Source organism: Polypterus senegalus, chromosome 9 (assembly GCF_016835505.1).
Source record: "Polypterus senegalus isolate Bchr_013 chromosome 9, ASM1683550v1, whole genome shotgun sequence".
In the NCBI taxonomy this organism is placed as follows: Eukaryota; Metazoa; Chordata; class Cladistia; order Polypteriformes; family Polypteridae; genus Polypterus; species Polypterus senegalus.
This window is the reverse complement of record NC_053162.1, coordinates 158,729,130-158,752,706: the sequence shown is the minus strand read 5'-3', so window position 1 is coordinate 158,752,706 and position 23,577 is coordinate 158,729,130. Positions and strand designations below refer to the sequence as shown.

General features: G+C 37.4%; 1 protein-coding gene across 7 annotated transcripts in view; it reads left to right on the top strand.

The window, feature by feature from the left end:
- Positions 1-23,577, top strand: part of LOC120535915 (galactosylgalactosylxylosylprotein 3-beta-glucuronosyltransferase 1) — a 417,892-nt gene that overhangs the window by 84,396 nt on the left and 309,919 nt on the right. Inside the window, exon 2 of one of the 7 annotated variants that reach the window (XM_039764097.1) lies at positions 14,742-14,840. The exons of the other annotated variants lie outside the window; for them this stretch is intronic. The gene's annotated coding sequence lies outside the window, so the exon portion shown is untranslated. The remainder of the gene's footprint in view (positions 1-14,741; positions 14,841-23,577) is intronic. 7 annotated transcript variants of the gene reach the window in all.

The following is a 23,577-nucleotide window of genomic DNA, read 5'->3' as shown; positions in this document are numbered from 1 at the left end:
GGCCTATCCCAGCTGGCATAGGGTGCACGCCAGGGCAAACAAACACACACATGCACCCACACACTAAACACACACTAGGGCCAATTTAACATTGCCAGTTCACCTAACCTGCGTGTCTTTGGACTGTGGGAAGAAACCAGAAAAACTCCATGCAGGGATGACCTAGCTGGGATGTGAACCTTGGTCTACTTAATGCAATGCAGCGGCGCTACCACTGTGCCATCATGCCAGCCCCTGAGTTTTATTATGAATTCAATTTCACACAAATTGTTTTGCTCATCCCTGTGTAAAGCAGAGAACAGTTATGCAAGGAGGCAAAATATGTTATTAAAATGGAGAAACACATTTTCACACAGAAAGAACATGCAAACTCCACAAAGACAAGTGAGCTGGGCCAGAAATGTCAGTAATGTAAAGTATTACACATAGGAAGTAAAAATGTTAGGTCTGAATACACAATGGGAGGTCAGAAAATCGAGAATACACCTTATGAGTAGGATTTAGGAGTCATAGTGGACTTTAAGCTATCGACTATCAGACAGTGTTCAGAAGCCATTAAGAAGATAACATAATGTTAGGTTATATATGTATAGCACAATGTGTAGAGTACAATTCCATGGAGGTTCTGCTCAAGCCTTATAAAAAACACTGGTGAGGTCTCATCTGGAGGGCAGTTTTGGTCTCCAGGCTACACAAAAGGACATAGCAGCACTAGAAAAGGTCCAGAGAAGAGCGACGAGGCTGATTCCAGGACTACAGGGGTTAAGAGGAAAGATTTAAAGAACTGAACCTATACCATTTAAGGAATAGAAGATTAAGAGGTGACATGATTAAAGTGTTTAAAATTATGAATGGAATTAATATAGTGGATCGAGACTGTTATTTTAAAATGAGTTCATCAGAAAAACGTGGACACAGTTGAAAACTTGTTAAGGGTAAATTTCACACAAACATTAGGAAGTTTATCTTTATACAGAGAACGATAGACACTTGGAATAAGTGACCAAGTAGTGTGATAGACAGTTAGACTTTAGAGATTTTCAAAACTCGACTTGATGTTTTTTAGAAGAAATAAGTGGACAGGACTGGCGAGCTTTGTTGGGCTGAATGGCCTGTTCTCATCTAGATTGTTCTAATCTTCTGATGTTCTAATCAAATGGCCCTGTAATCGCAAGATAGTAATGCACTGGTACCATTTGCTCAAAAATATTACTTGTAGTCCACACATTCATATACTGTATTCTCTGACCAACAAATTCAAGGTTAGAGGGGACCAGTGCCTACACTGAGGGTACTGGGTGCAAAATAGGAAACACAAGGTGCCAGTCCATCACAGGGCACACACCCAGAACTACAAGGGATATGTTTAGAACTGCCATTTAACCAAACGCACGTGCACACACATTTGGGTAGTGAAAGGAAAAACACATGAGAAAATACGTAAGATTCAGTGCACGATTTACAGTAACCCCAGTACTTATCCACTAGGCTGCCATTCCCTTAAATCAAAGATTTAGAATTAAAAGTTAACCATACAATGGGAGTTGGGCTAAGAAATTACTTAAGGCCAGTCACATTAAGCAACTTTTCAGGCATAGCCTTCATTTACATAATCGTAGCTAGTCGGAAGGAGTTGGTAGTGTACTCCCATGAAGTCAGTCACATAATGTGACAGGACCAGCAATTCACTCAAACTAGTCTGTTATTGTCTCTAATAAAATTAGGGTTAGGTTTAGGGTAGGGGATTAGAGCATTACTGCTAGCAATGGCTCACTACTCTCTCCTTTAAACAATAATTTATTTTAGTTTTAAATCAATTATCCAATGAATACTCATCTGGAAGTACAGTACAAAACAAAATAGAATATTTGTAATATTCTGATAGTTCCTTTTATTCAGTTTTTGCTAACCTAAACTTTAAATTTAAACTTCTGGCAGTTTACTGCTTACCTTTTCACCATTTTAGGTCATTCATTGAATTTCATCTGAATAAATTTGAAGAAAAACTGGAAAAACCAAGATGTTCTAAAACTTTTGACCAGTAGTGTACATAAAAGCAGACTATGTAAGTACATTCTACAAATTGCAATTGTGTGTCACCCTAACCAAGAAAACATGTGTCAAAATCAAGTTCTTTGTACAAAATTCGATAGTGAAACACACTGGGAGAGCATAAAAAAACAAAGCAATAAATAGAAAAGAAACACTGCCACCTTGGGTCTGGCTTGACAGGTGTGAGGAATGATGACATCTTCACTTACCCCTCATCGATGTACTTTGCAATGAGCGCCACAAAACAAACCCCCAATCATACGTGATGAGTGAAAAGATTTATGGGAAACAAAGAGTCTCACTTTGCAACAAAAAAAAACATCTCACAAAACAAATTGTGCTTCTCCACAAGCAAAATCTAAGTCATTGGCACATGTACTTTCATCTCATATGCAGCTCCTGACCCAAAGGAGCCTTTATTAAGGTCTTGTTACATAAGAGTAAATGAGTAGTAGATACATTTTTGCAATACCAAAGTTAAAGCGTTACAGAGGATTGATCCAAAATAATGATGTGGAAGGAGGGATTTCATTGTACAAAAAAGCATGACAATTGATTTTACTTCTTAATTTACCTTAATAGATAGATAGATTATACAATGAGTTCCTGGCATCGCTTTGGGCAATTTTCGGGTACACCTGGTGCGAGTGGAACTCTCAAACTCCCTAAAAAGCTTGACATTCCTCTGTGCCCCAGGTGTAAAGGATAATTAACCCTAATTACCATGAAAGGAATCATAAAAGGGCCGAGGGATCTGCAGAGCTTAGAGATTCAGCAGTGTGTGATTCCAGATGACTCACTCACATATTGTGACAAACCATCCTCTCTCGTATTACCTAATTAGTGTGTTAGAGTGTTTTGAATGTGAAGTGACCTGTGTGTATGATTAGGAGAGAGACTGAGAGGCATAAACAATTTACTCATACTCCGTTTCAGAGAAGAGTGTTAAAGAAAAAGGGGGTCAGAGAAGATGAACAATAGGGCATCGTCTTTTGTGTTGAGAGACAGTCAAAGAGCTGCTGCTGAAGGCAGGGATCTGTAGGGAGATGAAAAGCACCAGCATATAGTTTGCCAGATATTGTTGCTTTATGAATAGAGTGTCTTTAAGTAACATCAACAGAGAATCTTTCATAACTGGTCAGATACTACCTGTGGAAAGTGTGTATGTTCTACCTGTGCTTGCATGGTTACTCCCAACTCTGAAAAATATGCACGTTAGGATGATGGACAAGTCTGTCACTGTGTGTGATACGAGTATGTTACAATACATGTCAGCAGATGGTCTTTTGGAACATTTACACCATGATCCATAGTACTCATAATAGCAAAGAGTTGATATTTTCTGTTTTCGAAAAAACTTTGTGCCATTCCTTGAGCCAGCATTATATATGTGCTGCCATCCTAGAGCGGTAGCAAAGAAAAAGAAAAAAAAAAAAATGAAATAATCTGGGGTGTGATCGACTAACACTTATTTCCCACTACACCACCCACAAGTACAGAAACACACCAGTGAATGCAGAGTTAAGTTAGAAAATGATTATTGAAAGAAATTCCACACACTTACGTCACTAATACATAAATATGAGAAAGAGAAAAAGAAAAATTAATGTATTCATAGTCCTTTAAATATTTTCTGTTAAGAATGACCATCTGAAGTCTGTGGTGGGGAATGATGTGCTGAACCATACCTCCTGTTCTGTGAAACGTACAGATCAACAGTCCCTTGTGCTGGCCCATCAGGTCCTCTCCCGAATACCTTCACCAGAAAGGGAAGATAATTTGTCCTGAAATGAGCCCAGGTTCACCTGACGTTTTCCATGTGGGGTCAATCTCTTTCCCTCTTGCCACTTCCTTTAATGGCGTCTTCTTCTCTCTTGGATCTGCGCTCCTTCTCTCTCCTCACCTTTTTCCCACCACCCATTTACATATCGTTGGCTCCTCCCCGTACAGTCTGTTGGGACCTCCATGCAAGGTGCATCCCTCCCCATGTATCATTGGACGGCCTTACAAATTAAGCCATTCCACCATTCTCAGGAACAGGGAAAGGTGCAAACTCACAGTGACACACAGACATATTCTAGACAACCGTTACAACTTCACAATATATTTATTGTCATGGATGTTTCTTTCAGCCTAAAAAAATTAAATTATATTCTGTGCCATAACAGACCTCAGTTTAGTTTTTTTAAATTTTCTTGGCACTTTGTTTCTGACCAGGGTTTGTTCCCTGCCTAATGTGTATTTATTTTCCTGTTTGTTGTTGTATGAGTTATGACTTTATATAATTTCTGCTAATATTATATTTATTGACGGATGATGGACGGATTAAAAGGCAGAAGTCTACATGACCATCATCATCATCAAGCCCTTCCATGAGAATCCTAAATCCAAAGAGGACTGTTTCACTTATGTTAGGTAGAATGCCCAGAGGGGACTGGGCGGTCTCATGGTCTGGAATCCCTACAGATTTTATTTTTTCTCCAGCCGTCTGGAGTTTTTTTTTTTTCTGTCCCCCCTGGCCATTGAACCTTACTCTTATTTGATGTTAATTAATGTTGATTTATTTTGTTTTATAATTGTGTCTTTCATTTTTCTATTCTTTAATATGTAAAGCACTTTGAGCTACTGTTTGTATGAAAATGTGCTATATAAATAAATGTTGTTGTTGTATTTATTATTTATTTATTTATTTTTTTTTTTTATTTATTAATTTTATTACAATCAATACATAGCAATCAAGTTTTACAAAAAAAGAATTATGCTAAGAACAGATCGATCCCCACCCTGAGAGAGAGAGAGCAAGCCAAACGATGTAAAATTTAAGGCTTGTAAAAATACCTAAATTAATAAATTCTCTGTGCTTTATAAACTCATTTCAAAATATTACTGATTAGATCCTGCCATGTTTTGAAAAAAGTCTGCACAGATCCTCTAACTGAGTATTTGATTTTTTCCAATTTTAAATAATATAACACATCAGTTTCTCACTGACTTAAAAGAGGAGAGTTTGGGTTCTTCCAGTTTATCAGAATAAGTCTGCGTGCCAACAGTGTAGTGAATGCAATCACAATTTGTTTGTCTTTCTCCACTTTAAGACCCTCTGGAAGAACCCCAAACACAGCTGTTAATGGGTTAGGAGGGATTGTGAGTCCAAGACTGTCTGAAGGTAATAAAAATTTTTGTCCAGAATAATGTTAATTTGGTGCAGGCCCAGAACATGTGACCTAGTGAGGCTGGGGCTTGGTTGCAACGTTCACAGGTTGGATCATGCCCTGGAAACATTTTGGAGAGTTTTAGTCGAGACAGATGTGCTCGATATATAATTTTGAGTTGTATAATTGTATGCTTTGCATATGGAGCTTGAGTGAATTCTCTGCATTGCTACTTTCCACTCCTTTTCTGATATATTAATTGAGAGGTCATTTTCCCAGTGTCCTCTTGGATCTTTGAAAGGAAGGGATTGTAAAAGGATTTTATATATTGTAGAGATGGAGTCTAACTCCTTGAAATTGAGCAATAATTTTTCCAGCGTGGATGAGGGTGCAAGATGAGGAAAATCTGGAAGGTTCTGTTTAACAAAGTTCCTGATTTGAAGATAGTGAAAGAAATGTGTAGCTGGAATGTTAAATTTGGAATGTAATTGTTCATAGGATGCAAAGACGTTGTCTATATTAAGATCTCTAAGCAAGTTAATTCCAAATTTTTTCCAGATATTAAAAACTGCATATGTTTGTGAGGGTTGAAAGAGGTGGTTCTTTTGCAGGGTGCCACAGAAAGAAGCTTCTCCGTCTTAAAATGCTTTCTACATTGGTTCCAGATTCTAAGTGAGTGGAGCACAATTGGGTTATTAGTGTATTGCCGATAACGTGTGTTTATTGGAGCGCAAAGCAGGGAATACAAAGAAGTACTGCAGGATTTTACTTCTATTGCGGTCCATGCCTGTGTATGTTCTTCTATTTGTGTCCAGGTTCTTATCGCCTGTATATTTGCTGCCCAGTAATAAAACTGGAAGTTAGGTAGAGCCTTTTGTCTTTGTAAGGTCGCTCTTTTGATGCGTGGATGTTTAGAATTCCAAATAAATGAGGTTATTGTTGAATCTAATTGCTTAAAGAATGATTTATTAATGTATATTGGGATGTTTTGAAATAAAAAAAGGAGCTTAGGAAGAATATTCATCTTAACAGTGTTAATTCTTCCAGCTAGTGTGAGATGAAGGGTTGACCATCTATGCAAGTCTTGTTTAATTTTTTCCATGCAGACGACGAAATTTTGTTGATATAGAACTTTATGTTTACTTGTGATGTTTACCCCGAGGTATTTAAACTGTTCTGCAATGATAAAAGGAAGGGTGTCTAATCTAATATTATATGCTTGCGAATTCACCGGAAAGAGTACACTTGTATTTATTATTTAGTATGTATGTATGTGTAGTGAAGTGTCAATATGTTCCTTGTATTCTGTGGGTGGAACCCCAAGAGGGGGGGCCACCATGTTGTCCTTTCTGAAGGCCCGGCTTCCATATGTGTGCCCCTTATCAAAAATATGATGCCCAAGCAATCCTGGGCAGGACACTAGTAACGGAAACTCCTTCATATTCAAATCTCCACAAATACACCTTTGCTCCTGGTGCTGCTCTGGTGCTTTGAGACACATCTTGTGAGTACCAAGCACTTTGATGCATTTCTTATTGCTGAAACAAGAACTTTTGCAAATAAACAGGGAAGTGCACTGAGGTTGACTGGCCATCCTGCCCTTTCTTGTTTGAAGTACTTGCATTACTCTTACAATACAGTAAAAGACCAATACATTTGCTTTTGCCCTGTCAACTTAAGGTATGGCATGGATGTGCTGGACATTCCCAAGCAGAACACCCTGGGACTGAGCTTGAGCTGCTTCATTTTCATTTTTATATGGCATGCCGCACTTTCTGCTTCCAGGAAGGCTTGTTCTGGCTCATAAACACAACTGTAAAAAAGCACTTTGAAAAGCCCCTGTAAATAATCAGAATAACCTGCTCACAACTGGGAGGCTAGAGTTTGCATTAAAGCGCAGCTAATATGAAACCTGATCGAGGCCAAGCCTTTCCTTCCCCATTTTACATATTCACTCTGGGGTTTCCTGTTGCACATATCTGCAATAATCTGGCAAGGGCAGCAGTAGCAATCACAGGCCTCGACTTGGCTCAGCAGATATCCTGCAATCTAATAGCTTTATATTTAGTTCTTTCAGTTGCTAGGAGGTCTGCTTACCTTCTTGGTACATCCAAGTAGCCGCATGCAAGAATCCCCCCTGTTGTACATGGACATGGAAGTGACAAGTGACATGCGCAAGACAGCACAATATTAAATATACAAGAAATAAAGTTAAGCCAGGGAAATAAACCATAACATATTTAAGTCAAGGATATCACCTGGCGTCTTGTGCTGTCAGGCAGTAATACCACTCACTTTGACATCTTGCCACCCATCACAAAGTATAGAAGTATTACGCAATATTTTATACTTAAAGAGAACACCTTATGTATTGTTTAAGGGACGGCTATACAGAATGTTCATAATAAAAGCATAAAAAAATTTTTAGACCTCATTTTTTGGGACAGATATATCTGCAATAAGCAATAAGCTGGTGGCATCAAGACAATGTCCAAGCATACAAAATACTATATCTGAAGCTGTTTGTATGCCACTCATACCATCACACTTTATGTCCTGTAGCACACTTCATTCTAAATAAATGTTTAAAAGCATTTCAAACACAGGGAAATCAAATATCAAAATTGAAGCACGGTGCATTTGAAGGCAGGTGAGTCCAGGTACACGTCCCAGTCTAGTGACTCAGGGGCTGAGACCCTCATTAACATTCACTCCCACTGAATGTACAGTGCTGAGTCTTTAATGACCATTTCATGTCTTTCTTTAATGGACGAAAATTAAAGACTATCTTGAGTGTAACAGTGCTGGGGGCTGCCTCTTGTTCCGCTCAGTGAATTCCCTTGATTTGCTTTCAGATGCATTTGCCACTCTCTAGTAGGGGCATGTTGATTCTTTATTGAACCAGCACCTAAAGTGATTTTTTGTGTTCATTGCATAAAGGTGATCTATAAAATATGAGCAGAAGTATGTCGAAAAAGATTTTAGGAGTTTTAGTATGTTCTCTACATCAATCTTGATGGTCATCCAGAGGACAAAAAAAAATATTATAGAACATACTGGCCAAAGAAAGGGAATGTAAGTTTTCCAGCTCTGTCCAGGTAAAAGAAAGCGTTCCACTCACGTGCAATATTCAGTGGAAAACCACAGTGTAAATTCAAGAATTTGGGATATAGTGGAGTAAACTCAGACAGATATAGGGAGAACATTCAAACTTCACAGAGTATGAGTCCAAGTTCAGCAGTCTGCTAGGCAGTAGCACTAGCCACTGCACCACCCAGCTGCCCTCTAAAGCTCTGTGCCAACCAATATCAGAAACAGAGATAAACAGCTAATGATATGCAAAGTAGCCACACAGTGCTCAGATTCTTTCAGCTTGTTTTAGCTTCCTTTTGTTCATAATGTTCCTGTTTTGGGTTTGCCACATTGTAGTTAGCATGTATTTTTTATCATTATTTTCAGTTATTAATAACAAAGTCATTTTGCTGTTTTCATCCCCATTTTGTTTTTTATGGGCACTGTCATTTTCAGTTGCCCTTGTTACAATGCTGTGTCAGTTACTATGAAGCACATCTCCAATAATGATGCAATTAACATTATGATGCGACGATATAAAAAGTAGTGCATTAAAAATGTCATTGTCTGAATTTTTGGATATATCTCCAAAAAAAACAAAAAAACTTTGTGCAGATGTCTGTATTCCAAGTGATTTAGTATTCCCACTTCTTGACTCTTTGCTTTTGTTTTCTTACAGCAAATCTTTGATTAGCATTTTGATAATAACGATCGACAGTGTTATGATTGAACCTTTTTCTTTATATTTTGCACTTTTCTAAAGTGGTCGTGGTTATTTGCATGCCTTAATCTGGAATGCAGTTTATTTTTTACTCGAAGGCTTTTTAAAAAGAATTTCACCATTTTTAACATTATCTTTGGAGGCCATTTTGTTTGGTCAATGGGTGTCGCAGTTTTGGGGATTTCATGTTGTTTGTTGCCTAGGGGATGTTTCCCACAAACCCCTGGGACGGTGTTATGAAGATGTCGTCAACATGACAATTTAAGATTCACCCTAAGTTATCAAAGATTGGATGACTATACTTCTTGTTGGTCAATTCTTTGTCATTTCTGTCTCTTTCTTTCTAACTTTTGACCATGATTTTGGTTGAAATATGGATGTAGAAGCACCTTTTATGCTGCATATATTACATAAAGCTGTTTGTATACATTTTTTTGAATACTACAGGGTGAGTCAACATTATGTTAACACTAATGCTACTGCTACGTATACACTTATTTACAATTTTTGTGGATAATGAATGTGCCACATATGATACATGTGTTAAACATGATGGCGAACGGATTGAGACATTCCTGTACATCATCTTGCACATATGAAGTATGTTTTGTGAATAAATTGTGTCTGCCACTCAAATGTTAACATCGTTTTGACTCACCCTGTATTTTCAATTCTCTTATTCATACTGTATTTGTAATTATTGGATTTTACACTGGGCCCTTAAATGGAAGTTTGCTAAATAAGGATAAACTGAACTGAACTGAACTGAAAGAGGTTTCACTATCAGGGGCATCCATCCCCTTCAATCCAGTTTGGCCAACAGTTGTGAAAGGTATGATTCCCCTATTTGGGATTTATATAAAACAGCAACTATTCAAGGAAAGGAGGATATCTGCATTTTAAGTAAACACGCGAGTGAAAAACCTCATTAAAATGCCTTACAACATACAGAAAAAAGCATCTTTTCATCATTCAGAATTTTTAACCCGGGGAAGAAAGGATAATGAGTTAGCAAATTTTTTTTTTTTTAAAGACAGCAGCAGGCACTTTTGAGGATGAAATCCCTGCTTTCCCCAGAAGGCCGTGGTGCTCCAGCCTGCTTCTTAGAGAGCCTTAGGTGACATTCATTGCGTTAAAATTAAGTGTCATTCTAAATCAAACAGCTCACAGAAAGATTCAAGAAGGCTGATGAATTTGTGCACTGGCTTTAAACTTTTGTGGTGTAGATTACCAGCCCACTTTCCATTTCGAGGTTGGCAGGAGCTGGAGCCTTTCATGGTATCTGTATGTGTGAAGTAGAGTGGGATTCTTGACTGTCTGCATTAATTCATAGTTGCTAATTTCTTCAGTTTTATTAACATAAATATTTTTGGTAGATGAATGGAAGCAATGTACCCAGAAAAAAATGACACGAGCAAGGAGAGGTCAGGCACACTCCATGCAGACATTGACATGGCTGGAATTGCTAAGTTCCTGGAGCCCAATTCGAATGTGCTAACTCTGCCATTACTGGATGTGTTATTTCTAATGCAGATTTCATATAACTCCATTTAACTAATCAACATGATCAGATGGGATTTTACAAGTCTGCAAAATTAAACTCATAAAAATTGATTTAATTGTGAATAACTACTTATGTTTGAATTCATTAACACAATAAAAATATAATTAGAATCTTTTCATCATGTTACATTCAAATACAACATTAAAAAGAAACTTAATTAAAATGTAACAAATTGCAACATGTATTCATGTATATCATATTGTTCTAAATCAATTTCAACATCATCCATCCATCCATTATCCAACCCGCAATATCCTAACTACAGGGTCACAGGGGTCTGCTGGAGCCAATCCCAGCCAACACAGGGCACAAGGCAGGAAACAAACCCCGGGCAGGGCGCCAGCCCACCGCAGGGCGTGCACACACACACACACACACACAATTTAGAATCGCTTTTCAACATCAATTTACTATAATATTTTTAAACATATATGTAAAGAAAACCATATTCCCTGACTTACAGATGATACTTTCTCTAATTTTTATCATTCCTTAGTTTTTTTGATCTAAAACTTTAATTTATACCTGATATATATATATATATATATATATATATATATATATATATATATATATATATATATATATATATGGTTGAAAATAGTTTACTGTCAAATAATGCAAACAGTGCGTGACACGTGTTTCGCCCTAATTCTGGGCTCATCAGGCATACACACTCACTGCACCCCGTTTAGGGAAAAGAACCTGAGATGTCAGCATCAGAGGCGAAGCCTACCAGGTAACGCTTGTGGTGGTCAGCAAGTCGGCTAACATCCGCCACGGTGCCCTCTTTCAGTTGTGAGAAGCCGATCATAGGTAACCTGGGAGGTAACCATTCATACAATCAGATTGTGATCCAGACTACGAATGCCATGAATGTAATTACCCTGATCTACATACTGTCAAATAAACGAACCACACACCATGGAGCAACGTAAGAGGCTTCGCCGCTGACGTCCGAGGTTCAATTCCCAAAAGGAGGTGCAGTGAGTGTGTACACCTGATGAGCATAGAATTAGGGCGAAACACGTGTCACGTACTCTTTGCATTAATTGACAGTAAACTATTTTCAACCATTCTATGATCTGCTTCCCGCAACTGAAAGAGGGCACTGTGGCGGATGTCAGCCAACTTGTTGACCAACCACAAGTGTTAGCTGGTAGGTAATCACCCATATAATCAGATTGTGATTCAGACTACAAATGCCATGAATATATATATATATATATATATATATATATATATATATATATATATATATATATATATATATATATATATATATATATCCTTATGGAATCTTTCATCCTCCTCTTCATTCTTTCACAAACTCCAATATTTTTGGGGAAACATTCCTGATGCAAAAAGTGATCTTTGAGACTTATGTCTCAAACCAATTCCTTAAATTTAACTAATACAATTTTCTGTTTCTTTATAATTTGAATCATTCTTGTTACCTAAAATGTTCTTTTTTGAATGATACCCAAGTCTCTTGTTCCAGGTCATTCATTGCACCATCACAGTCTGCATCAGAAATCAGTTTTCTACTATCAGGCCCTCTTTCAATTTAGCCTCAGACAAACCCAGAAACTTTGCACAAGTACATAAAGCAGACTGTGTCTTTTGGTAGGCTTTGACAAGCTGCTTCACTCAACCAGGCTGAATATGTCATGGTGGTAGCAGCATTTTATTAGGTCTGTGATCTGACTCTGTGTGGGTGAAGTCTTGTCTGAGATTAGGACTTTCAGGTGCTGCTGTCATCAGGACCACAATTACCTGAGAGGACTATTTAAGACCATTTCTCTACCGGCTTCACATGATGCTACCTGCTACTGACTTATTCAGCTCTATTAAACCTTATCATTCAGTAAATTAACTGTTTTGCTTTAAAAATTATGTTTATTTATAAATCATATTAAATTTTAACTGTTTTGCTTTAAAAATTATGTTTATTTATAGATCATATTAAATTTTAACAAATTACCATTAAAATAAAATAGTGATATTTAATTATAGTGTGAAAACAATACAAAAAAAAAATAATGACAGCTGCAAAGTGTATTTTGCAAAAAAAATGCTATGTGAGAAAGAAAATAGGCTTTCATTTTTTAATTCAGAACCCCAAATACTGTATGTAAAATCATCTATATAATAAAAGCCCAGAACGGTGTCCGTGTCCGCGTTCTTTTTGGCTGTATAGCCGCCCCGTAGAAAAGCCCCAGTCCGTCCCCTCTCAGAATTCCTGCTTACCCCCCTCCGTTCTTTCCCCTTTGCTTTTATTTTTCCTGTTCCCGAAAATCTTTTCAAAACAAAAATAAAGAAATAGACAGAGCGTCACATTAACGTCTTCTCCCCTCTGCCTATTAAATAATCAATAAAATGAAATAAAAAAATCCCGAAAGAAACAGAAACCACAACCTACCCTTACAGCGTCCACTGTGCTTCTGGCGTTATAGCCAAACACGTGGTGTATGCAGGTTATGAGGTGTGACGCTAATTAACGCCCGTACTAAAGCAGATTATATTGTTCATATACTATTAACTATTTACAGGGATCAACTCTTTTGGGGAAGTTCATAACAAAAAAAAAAAAATTAATTATAAATAACATGTGCACTTGAGTATTTCGAGCCCCACGTCTGAGTCGGATGGTTACCCTGGTCACCAATTCGTGTGTTTCACTATGCCCACTATGCCTTTCCGTCTTCAGCTACCCATGTGCACTTGTACGGAGGAGACCTTACGGAACAATGCCAAAACGAAACGCAACTAAACCTGCTGCTGTGAGAGAGGACACATTACAGCGTGATCATGAAACAAAGAGGCAAAGGCGTGACAGTCGCTCACAAGAAACGGACACTCAGCATTCACACAGATTAGCTCAACGACGCGTCTCTGCCGCACAACTAAAGGCAACTTAACCCCTACAAAGAGAGAGAAGACAGATTACGCCGTGATCGTGAAAGAAAGAGGCAAAAGCGTGCCAATGAGACACGAGAGGTCCTTACGATTGAGTCCATCAACTGTGGTCATCCAACGCACAGCGTAGCGCACGCCAAGTTGCTAGTATGAAATAATCAACACCATTTTTTCAGTGTATACCTGTGGTATCTTAACATGAATGTTTTTGGCATATGAATGGAAAAGCAATGTATCCAGAAAAACATGACACAAGCAAAGAGAGGTCAGACAAACTCCAAGTAGACAATGACAAGGCTGGAATTGCTGAAAGCCTGGAGCACAGCTTGGAAATGTCAACTGTGCTACCAGTGGATGAATTATCCTTAATGCAGATTTCATATAATTTTATTTTACTGACGAAAACATGACTTTCCTTGGACATTTTCTTTAATACCTCATGAGGCCTGATATTGGTTGAAATTAATTAATTTTCCTTAGGTGGTAAATAGCATCAGTAGAATAAAGCTGCACTATCCCAGAGAAACAGATAAGCTGCCAAGCCATGTCGTAAGCTGGGGCACCTTTTTCAATTAGACACAAGCATCAAGGGAGACCTTCATCACAGTAATTCATGACATACTGAAATTAAACTGTGAGAGCACTTTCATTGCCAGTAAAAATATTCCTTAAATAGATATTGCTTGTTGTGATTTGTTTATCTCTGGATTTGTGAGCAAAAGATTAGGCAAGGATTACCACAAATATACTGCAGAACTGATAACTACTGTATATTTCAGAAAAATTAAGTTATGGGGGTGCATCCAATGTGAAAAAAATCAAATATGAACCACCCCTATGGATGCCTCTGATTTTTTTCTACCTGTACAATTATTTATTTCATGCTTGATAAAAGTAACATTTTTTAAACATTGACTCAAGCACATTACTATCAGTTCTACGATAACCCTGCCATCTGACCACCTGTCCAGTATCAGATCTCCATAATCAATTTCAGGTTTGCAGGAGCTAAAGCCTAACCCAGCAGCTCTGACTACAAGGCAGCACATAAATGGTCAGATTGGGACAATCCCTACTATGTACGCACAGCAGACCAATTTTTTCATTAATGTGTGTCAGAAATTTGATCTTTTTTGACAATTGTGAACAGCGAAAATCGGTGTGAAATCCAAACTTTTCAGGATCTAAACATGTGCGACTGAATTTAAACTCCTGAATCATAATTGTCTGGAGATTTACACTATTTTACTTCACTGTTTAGGTGACCCTTATCAAACCTCCAAGCTGAATTTACACAGCTGTACTGCTAAAGAGTGCCAATGAAAAGAAACAGACATGATGGACTCACGAAGAATTAGGGGTGAGTGCTGCCAGCCAATATTGCCTGATTGCTACACATTTTCTTAAAGAAATGATGCACCTCAAGCACATATCTTTCCAACAGAGCACTGCAGACAGATTTTGTTAATGGCAATCAAACATCCTCCTTGAAATCCTGAAATTCTCATGGCACTGTTTCTGATCCAAACCCTTCATATTTCACTCCCACCAGTGCTGGCTTCTCTCATCTGTCCACAGGTTTCTATGTACAGATACAGGAGTTATAATTTCAAGCAAAGCAATGGCTATGATTCTTCATTTTCTGTTTCTCTACATTGCCATCATGAGTTGACAGATTTGCAGATGTTCTGCATTGAAAACCGTATGAAGTATATTGATATACATGGTTGTCTTTTAGATAAATAATATTATTAAATTTGCAAATATGGGGTATATTCAGGATGAATATCTGCTTGCACTCATATTGGATTTGAAAAGTTTAATTTAAAATATAAAAATACAAAGCTGAGTCACTTTTAGCTGCAGTGTGACTGTAGTCTTAGAGTTCTCTATGAACCTACCATGCACATCTTCTGGATTACATACTGGATATACAGTGGATTGAAATAGTATCATATCACTTCACTTTTTGCACCCTTTATTCTGTTGTAGATTTAATTTTACAGTAAATGAATACATTTCCCATTTTTGCCCATTAAATTACACTCAATAACCCATAATGATAAAGTGAAAACATGTTATCAGAAAGTTTTGCAAATTTATTAAAAGTTAATGATTTTTAAAATACTTTTTCTTTAAGGATGAAGTGTTCCCCATGTTTCAGCCATGCCTACATGCCCTCAACTTATCATCATAAACATTATATTCGTCATTAGGTCATTCCAGTTCAGTACACGAGGAATGACTCTGAGATTAATCTACCATTTTTCCATTACCATAAACCAATCTCCATTTCACTGTCAAGTGAAGGGTTACTTGAAATTCATCAACACCTCTCCATCCACAGCGCCATGTCATGATTGTTCTCATTAGGACTTTTCAATTTAACACCCGACAATGATCTCTGAAATTCTGTCATTTGGAGTCATTTATTACTATTCATTTTTCAGGAAACTACCAGATTATCTGTCTCGAATGATTCATACACCTCAGTGTGCGCTCAGTTCTTCAGGTAATGTTCCACAGAAATTTGTGTGATAGTACAGTATATTGAATTTCTGTGTTCTTGCTTTCATGATACTTCTTGTCATGTTCGCACAAAGAATCTGCAGACCTGGAGGTTAATATACTTTTCTTGGCTGGCTCATCTTAAACAAGCATTATATCATTCCTAAGCAGTTAGTGAAAAAAGAAATCCTCATGTTTCTCCAAATCATCCATCCATCCATTATCCAACCCGCCATATCCTAACTACAGGGTCACGTGGGTCTGCTGGAGCCAATCCCAACCAACACAGGGTGCAAGGCAGGAAACAAACCCCGGGCAGGGTGTCAGCCCACTGCAGTTCTCCAAATCATAGCCACCAAAATTTCAATGACTTGGAGGAATTTCCAAAATCATTGTACTCACCTCTAATGGGAAGATCAAACAAGAAAAAATCCCTTCCAAGCTCAAAGAACAACTTAACTAAGTATCTATATATATAATTGACTAAGTCGCCCGACCATGGGATATGCACGACAGAGCCCCGCCCACAAACTCTAACTCTCCTCCCATGTCCACCCTCGCTTTTGAGGCATGCGCACTGCCTGCTCATGTGCCCGCCCCCAACACCTCACCAAACACATGTTTACACGCCACATACAGCGATTCCCATCCACGACAAACATGCTTCTTCTTAGATGGTCCTGCAGGAACAGGGAAAACCTTTGTCTACAAAACCCTGATTCATACCATCAGAGCTAAGAAGCTAGGACCATCGTCCTGCTTCCACCTCAAAACCGGTCCCGCCCACACACAGCCGACACGGCATTTCTCGCCAAGCTTCTCAAGTACGCTTTCAAAAAAAGCAAACTCTACATGCAGAGAAAATTTACTTCTCCAGCTAGATTACATGCTTAGAACCATCGAACCCTTCGCTAAATCATAGAACACATGCATGAAATCACTCAGTCCAATCCATCTGTACGAATGCTTTTCGAGGAAAACCCTAGGCAGGATTTACGACGATACAATGCCCCGACATGTCACACCAATGTTGCAGCGATTTTCATTGGAGAAGATGGCGAACCGCCTGTCGAAAGGGACATTTGCATCTATTTCCATAGGCCACTCCTGTAAACAGATTTCCACACTCAATATGAATTGCGATCCTATGGTTTACCCACTTTTATTCCCTTACGGAGACATTGGCTGGCACAAAGATATACAACATGTTCCCGATAAAAGAACCGCCAAGCAAAGAAGGCTTACTCAATGCCAATTTTACACGTACAGATTAGCAATGAGGAATACATTTAGTATTTTTCACTCCAGCAGTGAACTATTCCAACATTACGTCATAGATGCATATTTTAAAACAGAGGGCGCGCGTCTCAACTATCTCAGATTAGATCAACAACATTAGCAATACAAAGGACTGTCAGACGCACTGCAAGCAAACGCTGAAAATAACAACGTACGTGTAGACAAAATGATCATATTACCATCCACATTTCCAGGAAGTCCAAGATACATGCAACAAAACTATCAGGATGCCATGGCCATAGTACTTAAATTCGGACAGCCTCATTTATTTATCACTTTCACATGTAATCCTGCTTTTCTGGAATTTCTACATGCACATGATACCCAAAGACCGGAGCACAGACCTGATATTGTAGTACGAGTCTTTTGGATTAAGCTGCAGGAATTACTTAGAGACATTCTACAACAACATCTTTCTGAGGTTGTTATTGATTATATTTACGTAATCGAATTTCAGAAGTGCAGCCTTCCTCATACCCACATGCTGTTTACTCTTCACAATAATTCTAACAACCAGTCTTCAGCCACGGTCAGCTGTAAGTGACTTTTTCTAGGGTTAGATCTTTCGACTCATTATCTGTTGTCACCACCAAAACACCTTTTCACAACTGCGTCTTTCAAGAAGTATTTATTTCTTCTTGATTTCTGAATTCCTTTCTCACCGTTTTCCATTCCTATTCTTACACCGCCGTATGCTACAGCGGGCTTCGGCTAGTTTAAGTAATTTAAATAAATAAGAAAAAAAACAAGAATCATGAACAAGCAATGAAAGATGAAAAGGACAAGAATATAAAATGGAGTGAGAACAGTGAGTCAAAAGTCAACCCTTAAAATGCAATCTTATCTTTTATCTTCTTATCTAGTCCTTCCACTAACTAGAATCATAGGCAAGTTACCATACCCCAAAGGTTCTTTATGTTATGATAGGACAGCTAAGACTACATTCACTTTACCAGGCTGAAGTGACACAAATCTGATTTTTTGCCTTAATGTGATACAAACTTCTTGTTTTCCAGGCTGTGTGGACAAAGAAATCCGATCTTTTCAAATCAGATTTGAGTCACTCTCTTATTGTGGTCTTAGATTGGATACATATCTGACTTGTGGCCATGCAACATGAATGAGAACAGTTAGATCGGAACTGTTTGCCTATACGCATTGTCATTAGTCAGTACCAGCAGTGCAGAAATACAGCAACAGAGATGAACTACAGCTGTGGCAACAAGCCTGGCCCGAGTATTGTGGGCTGCTTTCTCGTATGCATACATTTCTTGGTGCAACAGTGCTAGCAATAGTTGTGAAAACAGCAAAAGCCAGCTGCCTTTTCAACGCGATCATGTACAGCTGGTAAACTGTTTGCCGTTCATACACTAGCAACTAGTGCTTCAATTTTGTTGGTTTTAATACTAAGAGTCATCTCACAAATGTGACGATTTTTTGTTGTTGGTGACACAGATGACTTGTGCTCAAACATATCAATGTGCACATACATGCCTGAGGACTGATGTGTTCACATTACGGTTAGATACAGGATTACTTGTGCTTATAAATATGAATCTTCAAGACAGGTAAACTCGATCTGAGCAAGAAATTGGAATTGAGCAATGAGTCTTGTAATGTGAATGTAGAGTTAATTGATTTTTTCACACATTTGTAAAAAAAAAAAAACATGAACAAAGCCCAAAGTAACAGTAGAAGACTGCAGGAAATGTTTTCACACAATTCAAAAAGGAATCCAATTCATTACAACATCAAGCCAACTCAGAAATAAATTAGTAATCAATAATGTCATTTATTTAATACACCCTCATCAAATGATAAGAAACTAGAAGAAACTAACAACTGACTAAAGAAATGATTGAATCAATTAAGGAATTTGTTTGAGGCATGATAGAGTAATGATAGCAAATGCCAAATGCCAAGATCAAAAGAAAAATCCTGCGGAGAAACCCAGACAACCAAATCTCAAGCATCCTTAATAAAAAAGTCTACAAAGAAATACACATAAATGTCAAAATCTGGCTTGATCAATTTTTTGTAGTTGTTTCTTGGCTGCAGAAAATCATTATTCTGTTGTTCTTTGGGGCTTCTGAGATCAAGGAATTCAGTGATTTCATTAATTTTTTTGTTTTGATACATTTTTATGAATGTTTCATTTTGAATTCTTTATCTTACAGTATAATATTGTTTTTGCATAAATGCCAAAAGTTTTCTTGTGCAGATGTTCTGTTGTTGCTAAGGTTAGTGATTGTACGTCATCATTATTATGGGATCAAGGTTGGCATCATGCAATTCTGGGTATTCAAATTATGCCTAAACACTTGACATGCAGGCTTATTATATTTGTTTAAACTCTTGGTTTTGCCTCATTTTGGTTTCCTGACTTTGCTTTTTGTCCCTCGTATTGTCTTATAAACAGTCATCAACTTCCTGGCTCCCAACCCTCCAGCTGTGTCCTTTTTGACCCTGATTTCTACTTCATGTTTTAGTGTCTGTTGAAAATACTAATTTTCTTCCTCACTGGCATAGACCTTAGCTTGCTTTTCTAACTTTATCTTCGCAGCCTTAATCTAAAATATGTATGACTGCTTCTTTCTACACAGTCACAATAATAACAGCACTACTACACAGTGTCTCAAAAGAGACTAGAATGGGGCTAAATACCCTTTTGAAATGTTTGCAAATAAAAGAGTGTTCAAGAGGAGACGGAAATGTGGCTATACAAAGAAAGCTAATGCTACTGAAGTAAATGGAAGTCTTAAATATTCCTGTCAGGTAACTGTGGTTCTAATGACTGCAGCACCTGAGAGTCCTAATCTCAAACAAGACTGCCTATGCAGACACAGAACATAATCACTGATAAAGAACAGAACAAAATTACAACATAAAATAAAAAAAATAAAGGGAGTGTAAAGAGACGGGGGGAAATAAAACTGAAAAGAAATTACAAACAGAAACGGACACTCCTGTAATCCTAATAAAATTGTTGCCACCAGTGTTAATGAACTCAGGGCTGAGATCTTCTCCATTTCACATTTTCACACAGAGAGGCCGTTTCACTGTGTTATCAGATGCACCTAAAGCAAAAAAATAACTTCTTAGTTTAGTTTTTTAATGGGAGATTGGAAGAAATGTCAAAACTAGCTAACTTACCTATCTGACTGTCTACCCTCCTTTACTTCTACCCAGTTTCAATCCAATGGAGGACTTCTCAAAGGCAGCGCCTTAAGTCATTAAAAGACTGCAGTTAGACAATAGAATGATCATTCTTAACTTCTTAAATAACTAGTAGCAATACAGACTTTTATTTTAAGCTTTTACTTAAACATCATATTTATTAGCATCAAAACCCACAGCAGTACAGATGAGAAATACAAAGAATTATACAACTGGGATTGGTTCATGCAGTCTTCATTCAGTTCCAGATGACACTTCCCAGATGATCCAGTTGCTTAGTTAAAACTTACATATGTTTATTTGAAAAATGAAAAGAAATATTTCTTCTCTGAGTGAGATCTTTTCCAAGTTTCCATGAAAGTGCTTACAGTGCCTCTTAAAGTGTCTATTTTTGCAGCTGAGCTAAGTTCTTTACAAATGTTTTAGATAAGGAACTGAAACTGAAAAAAGAAGAAAAAAAAACCAAACTAAAGGGCTGGCACTTATTTTATTTCACATTTTGCCTCTGGCCTTCCTGTACTGTACACAATAAGAACAATAAACATGAAGTAAAACAGAATTCTGTCCAAACTTTATATAACCTATGATAACAGAATACAACTCCAAGTTGACTTCTTCAGTCCATGCTGTGACAGAGCCTTCTCAGTCAGACTGAAGTCAGATGAATACCTTGAACATGGGCACAGGTCCTGCTGTATAAGACAGATATAAATGGTCTGAAGCAGTTCATGGCTTTTATAGTAGCATTCCAAAAGAGCCAGTGGGGAGTTAACAGCTGAAAGATCAGTGGAGACTAAAAGATTTTGTTCTTGCCTTTATAAGCTTATTTTGTAACATTACCCCACATGGCAACTTACTATTTAAAGAAGAAAAATTTAGACTACATCATTAATTCAGAATTTTTTACTGTACTTGATTGTGAAAATGTATTTAATGAGCTATAAGTTAGCTGTTGTATATCGTTCTGAAAGTGTTCCCTTTACAAAGACACACTAACACACGTTTCAGTGAAGTGATCACAAAAGTGATATAAGTCTGGATTTTCTTTTTTTACTACTGGATCTCTCTATTAACATGGAGAAAGAGAAACATGGGAACTGGTGAGCATAAAGCTTAACCTCAGGTTTAGGGAACTATGGCCTGCCAACAACAAGTATGTTTGAAAGACCTATTAATGGGTTTACTTTTTGGACAAGATTTGTCCTTGCCGTATGTCCCCATTTCATGACTGACAGCTCCTGAGACACTGAATTTGATCTCAGGTGACAGCACTTCCTACAGTTCTTCTACTAATCCTACATTGCAATTATGCTTTGAGATTCCCCATTAATCCAAACTCAGGCTCCAAGGTCCATGGAAGATTTTGCATTTCTGGCTGTACCATGGACAATAATGTCTTAATTAAGTTGACACTTAATAGGCATTGCATTGATGAAATGGATGAATAGCTCCTGTAATTAAAATGAATTCTAGCAGAACATGTTGTTATTAATCCATGTTGAGCTTTACCCCCTTGGACTTAGGAATTTCAAAATCAATTATAAAAGAATCAATGTTAGTTCCCAGGATGGACAGCAATACCTTAATTGTGAATGGCCCTGTGTTCGAGTCAATAAATAAGAGCCTTTGACTTTTTGTAGATGAGATTATTAAAAAATGAACAGAATTGCAGTTCCAGTAATCTAATTTATAATTGTAAAGGTCTCTATTAATAACAGCAAGTAATAAACTACACTGTGCTTCAAAGTAAAGCAATACATTTTGTTTTGTACCCTAATTCTGCATACAATGATTAAAAGATTATACTATATATATATATATATATATATATATATATATATATATATATATATATATATATATAAACTGTGTAATCCCATGCTGTGAAAGACAGGGTCCTACTAGAAACCTAATGAAATCATCAGAAAAATAAAATGAAATGTACAGATGTCAGGTAATTGAGAGGAACTATTCTGGGCATCTGTCTCCTAGGAGGATTCATTTTGCTGACGTCTTCACATCGCTTGTGCGTTAGCGGCGGAGGAAAAGTAAAACAGATGCCGATGTTAGCGGCTAAGCAACTTTGTCTTTCTTCGCAGGTTTCATTTTGCCAACGTGCTGGCCCCGCTTGTCTTATTAGTGGCTAATCGAGTGTTCTGTTTCCTCAGAAGTGGAGCCCTTACCCCAACTCCACCTCTCACTCCCAGGCCGGACAGACACACACACACTTCCATGCATAGGTGTTTATATATAAAAAGATTGCACATTTTATTATTATACAACACTTAATCGCAATGGATTTAATTTTTTTTTAACATTACTCGACAGACTCTATAGTGTCAAAGTAAAAACTGCTCTCTACAAATGATCTAAATTATTTACATATATAAAACAGAAAATAATCGATCACCCTCTTGAAGTCAGTATTTAGTAGATTCACCAGATTTTGTTGAGATTCACACTTAATCTGTCAGAATAGTTTGATTTTAATTGAAAGTTTTATTACGTTGTGAGTGGTTATTTCAACTTGTATATTTTTTTATATGTTACACATTAGACATCCATTGTGGATGGCAAAACAATTAAGCACCTGGAATCATTCATGCTGAAGCAGGACATGGGATGGGCCGGGGTCAGATGTAGGCAGGGTTGAGTGTTACCATAAAAAGAAGGTACAAAGTAAGATGTGTATGTATTTATTCAATTCACTAATAATGATATTTTTCAATTTATTTAATGTGGTATAAATAATATTGTTTATTTATTCAGCACTGTCCCTTATTATACTAGAATGCAGTGGCAGGTCTCATTATATGCTAACAGTCTGATCTCTGCCTCTACTCCACCCCAGGCTCATATCTGTGGCTGTGTGACATCTTGCATGAACCTCAATCACAGCAGCTCACTTCTCCCTCTCTTTAAAATTGAAGTGGATAAGTGACGTGATATTCATGTCTGTAAAAATAAAAAGTAAAAGCAACTTCACTTAAGCAGAAATCTGTGAAAGTTGGCTCTGTACTTCTGTTACACTGAAAACAGCTGCATTACATCATGATTATAATTATTCAATATTTTTTTAACTCAATTATTTATCAGCAAAGTGCCACAATGAT